General features: G+C 38.9%; 1 pseudogene; it reads left to right on the top strand.

Moving 5' to 3' along the window:
- Positions 1-3,414: 3,414 nt before the first annotated feature.
- On the top strand, positions 3,415-4,827 carry LOC103088343 (mitochondrial-processing peptidase subunit beta pseudogene; annotated as a pseudogene).
- The last annotated feature ends 279 nt before the right edge of the window (positions 4,828-5,106 follow it).

Genomic DNA, 5,106 nt, shown 5'->3' with positions numbered 1-5,106 from the left:
CATAATTTCAATCTACCTCACTTTCTGCCTGTCCTCCCCTCTGTTTCACATTTCTTGCAATATTGTAAAATGTTTGCCAAAGACTGGGCAGAGCTAAGTGTACAAAATCTGTCTATCAATCTCCAATTTGACTGGTTGTTCTTGTTCTTCATACAATCTTGAATGTAAATCTGTAGTCTCCCTCTTCTTGGCAGTACGTCAGCAACCCATTCTCGGTAGAACTGTGAACACGATGCCCTTATTAGTAAGGAAATCAGAACAACAACTACTACGTGCTGAGTGCTTACTCTAAGTCATGTCCTACGCTAAATGTCTTACATACATTATTTCACATAGTCCTCACAACAAATCTTTGGGATGAACATTATTGTCCCAATTTTGCAGATGAAGAAACTAATGGAGTAACTTGCCCAAGGCCCCCCTTTTAAAAAGTGTTATAGTCAGGATTTGAAACAAGTCTTTCTGTCCTGTCCAAACTGTATTGCCAAGAATTATGGATATAGGGGGACTCACTATAGGTCACTCAACAAACGCTTAGTTAGGAAAGACCCCAATAACAAATTAAATGTCCAAGTATGATGGTAAGTGACTCATCTAAAAGACCAAGGGTCAGTTTGAACTACTGATAAGTGTGCAGCCTTTAAGAGACTTTGGTTATAGGGGTAGCAATCACAGACCTCAAAAGCATGTTGGAAGATGACCCCAATTAACACCACTGTGCATACTCAGTTTAGCTGTAATATCAAGTAACCACTACAACATCCTCAAAGCTCCAGGTTCAGTTTTCCAGAGTCACTGATAACAGTTTTGTTTTCAGAACAAACAGGTAGAGTGGGATAAGGATTCCCAGTGGATAGTTAGTCTCTAGCAGTGTCTATGACCCACATTTTAAGCCCTAGAAATAAACACAGAACACAGAAAGGTCTGTCCATCATGTTGGTTCAGACAAAGGTAAACCCAATTAGGTGTAACCAACAAAGTGAAGAAAGTTTCTGAGTAGAGGAAAATTCCTCACCGTTAAAAAAAGGCAGCAAGACAAATCTACTTTTCTAGGGGGTAATGGGATTAACTCTGACATCTGTGCTTGGATTCGAATCTTTGGTGGAAGAAAAGCTTATAGCTTAATTTTGCAAGACCCAGCATGGAACCTTTGCTGGCCAGTAGGGAGATGGGGTCTGAGAAAATTGGATTAGAGCTCCTGATATAAGGACCTGTATAATCGAGAGGAAAGTGCAATTATAAGCAATTGTACCAGAAGAGTCTTTCCCTGTGTGATGTTTCAGTTTTAGAAAAGACCACAAGATGGATAACCAAGCCATCACTGATCTGTCCCAACCAGCAAGTAAGCTGATCCTGTACTGCAACAGTTTTCGCTCTTGGTAACTGGAAAGAATAAACCCTTCTTCAAGACAATCATTTTGAGTTCTAATGTCCCTCTTTTTAGAATAAAGAACAGTCAGCTCCTGAAAGAAGAAAGACTGCTCCTTCACTTGTTATTGATGTGCCTACCTCTACTTCACTACTCATTTTAGTCAGCACCAAACTTCCCTTTTTCCACCCCCAAACTATACATGAGCTGGTTTCGGGGGTGATGCCCTTCCCAATGTTCTCATAACTCCTAGCATTTAACTTACTGCACTATAACATAATTGTTTCTGTGTCTTCCCATATGAGAATGTAAGCTCTTTGTCTTATTCATTTTTGTAGGTCAGTGTCTAGCACAGTGTCATACACATGGTAAGTTATCAAGAAAGGTTTCTTGAATGGATTCACAAATGGTTGGATGAGTAAGTAAATGGTTAAGCCAGAGGTCCTCTGAAGGCCTGCTTTAGGAGGATGTGCTTGGCTGATCTTTCAGAACATTTTGGCTCCTTCTGTAGCCTTCAGATGAATTACTTAACATCACTGAGGTTCAGTGTTCTTACTTATAACATGAGAGCAACGTTACTCATTTCATTAGGTTGTTGTGAAGCTCAAAATAAGTACATCATGCTGGGTACCTATCCAGGAACCAGACACTGTCCCTTCTCACTTTATGTTCAGTTTGTCTTCTACTGGAAGAAGTTAGCCAATGTTTCACTGGGGGAGCAGCCATGCTATATTGGGGGTAAAATGATAACTTGGCCCTAATAGCTCAAGTGTTTGAGTCTGAGGGGTTCAGAGGATTTTTATCTGGCGGTGGGTGAGAGGGAGTGATGAGGACTATATCTGTTCCTCAATTCAGCTTATCTTACAATAGGGCTTTTAAATTAGAGTATTTAAGAATAGTGCCCAAACTTCCACTTCTCACAATATTACAGAATAAATACCATGAGGAACTTCCTCGGCTTACAACACCTAAAAATGTGTAGATAAAAGATGTTAAAATGCTTACCTGAGCTGTCCGGAAAATGATGGAAATCATCAGAGGCTAAAAATACAAGAAAGCACAAATCTTCAGAGGTAACCACCCTGAAGCAATGGGGCCCTGTGGTCATTAACTTATCACTGGTGGCGTAGAGTCTTTATTTTAATGGGCCTCAAGCAGGGTTGGGGATACAGTGCCTAGGACTTAAACCAGATTAAGACATAAAAAGATCCCTAAATAGTTCAGGACACCAAAGCTGACATTTTTAATGCAAAGGTAAACCAAAAGAAGAAAATCTATCCCACAAAGGAAAACAGTAAAGAAACTTTCTTATCTCAACATTGACTCTGGGTAGAGTCTATCTTGAAAGTTGCTATTTACAAGTGATTCTCATGAGGGTTTAGAGCCAAAATCTAGAATTCACACTACCTAAGTGGTCCCTAAATACTCAACTTTGGAATTTAATTTAAAGTGATTCAAGATTCATAATGACTTCCTGGATAAATATTCAATATTCCTTAAATCAAGGCTTCAAATAGTTCCCTCAGGTAATTATAAACTCACTGAAATATAAAAATTATAAAACACAAGAGGAAACAAGTCATTTGAGGGAGAATAAGCAGAAATAACAAATAGTAAGATTATAGCCACAAAAATGGATGATATTGGAATTATCAATTAAGAAATATAAAATAAGTAGTTTTGATACTCAATAAAAGAAAGAGATTATTTGAAGTATAACAAGGTACTAGGTACTTTGAAATATGGTCAGGGGGATTTTAAAAAAGAACCAAATAGAACTTCCAGGTGGAAAAAAAAAGAACACATAATAAATGAAACTAGAAACTAAGTAAGTGTATAGGTACAGCATTAGATACAATGGAAGAGAATATTAATGAACTGGAAGACAGAACTGAAGCATTACTCAATATTCAGCAGAGGGAAAAAGATATTGAAAAAATAAAACAGAAGTTAAAAGACACTGAGAAGAGATGGTAGCAGTGGAGGTCCAAGCCATGCTGTTGCCCATGGTATGGCAGTGGCTCTGGGGTTTCACTGAGAAGCTCTGCGGTTTCACTGAGAGGCTCCTGATCAGAGGGGACACTGGGTTGTCATTATAATTTGGAGACAACAGATTGAGAAATGCACAAGCCACTATACAAGTTGCTCTGAATGTTCTTGAAACATGAGTAACATGTTTGGAAAATGAACTCAGAGTGGCCTCTGAAAACTCTGGATTGTCAATACGTACACTGAGTCTCTGGATTGATGTTGGAATTTGACATGAAAATAAGAATAATGGAACAGCTCCTTCTCTGGAACATATGAACTTCAATGTTACCAAAAAGAGATTCAAATTAGATCTGGAACTTGAAAATGAAAACATGGGAGCTCATTTCAACACCTATACCTCCAGAAAGCAGATCATGTATTATGCCAAAGAATTCTCTAAAGATTTGCCAAGAGCTGTACGCATTCTTGCTGATATAACACAAAACACTACATTGGCAGAAGCAGAGACTGAACACAAGTATAGAATAATCCTTAGAGAGATACACGAAATCAAAGCTAATTTACAAGAAGTTGTCTTTTTATTATCTTCATGTCATAGTTTATCAAATACTGCACTTGGATTGACAATGTGGGGACCAACTGAAAATATCAAATCTAGAAGTCATAAAGACTTAGGGGACTATATAACCACACATTATAAGAGGCCAAGAATAGTCCTTTCTATGGCTGGAGGAATCTCCTGTAGTGAACAGCTTAAGTTAACAAAGTTTCCTTTGGATGACTTTTTTTTTTTTTTTTTTCCACACACAAAGGAAAAAGAATGACTCTGGATCCCTGCAAATTCACAGAAAGTGAGATTTGTTTGAGGGATGACAAGATGCCTTTGACACACCTTGCAAGAGCTGTTGCAGCTGTTGGTTGGGAACATCCTGATACAATCTCTCTCATAGTTGCAAACACACTGACTGGCAACTAGGATTGCCATTTCAGAGGAGGAATGAATTTAACTAGTAAGTCAGCCTGTCTCATCTGATGTGGCAACCTCTGCCATAGCTTCCAGTCTTTCAACACTTGCTACACAGATACAGGATTGTGGGGACTCTATATGAGTTGTAAACCAGACATTGCTGCAGGCATGCTACATGTTGTTCAAAAAGAATGCATGTGACTCTGTATAAGTGTCACTGAAAGTAAAGTAGCACAAAAATTCTTCTAGAAACAAAACATGTTTTTGCAACTCTGAGGTTCAACTCCGTGGTGAAGATATTGGTAGGCAAATGTTATGCTATAATAGAAGAATTCCCATCCCTGACTTGGAAGCAGGAATTGATGCTCTGGATGCTGAGACAGTTCAAAAAGTGTGCGCCAAATATGTTTATGATAAGGGTCTAGCTATTGCTGCTGTTTGTTCCATTGAGCAAGATTTTAACTGGACTTGCAGTAACATATGCTGGTTTTGTGATTAAAATGCTCTTAGTCAAAATATTTAGAAATACTTATTAATAAAACTAATAGTGATCTGCAAGTTTTAAGCTATAAATTCTTTTTAAGAAATGAACAGGGCTTCCCTGGTGGCGCAGTGGTTGAGAATCCGCCTGCCAGTGCATGGGGCATGGGTTCGAGCCCTGGTCCGGGAGGATCCCACATGCTGCAGAGCAACTAAGCCCGTGCGCCACAACTACTGAGCCTGTGCTCTAGAGCCCACGAGCCACAACTACTGAAGCCCATGTGCCACAACTACTGAA

This window comes from Lipotes vexillifer, unplaced genomic scaffold (genome assembly GCF_000442215.2).
Source record: "Lipotes vexillifer unplaced genomic scaffold, Lipotes_vexillifer_v1.1 scaffold1288, whole genome shotgun sequence".
Taxonomy (NCBI): domain Eukaryota; kingdom Metazoa; phylum Chordata; class Mammalia; order Artiodactyla; family Lipotidae; genus Lipotes; species Lipotes vexillifer.
This window is presented reverse-complemented; position numbering and strand designations above follow the sequence as displayed.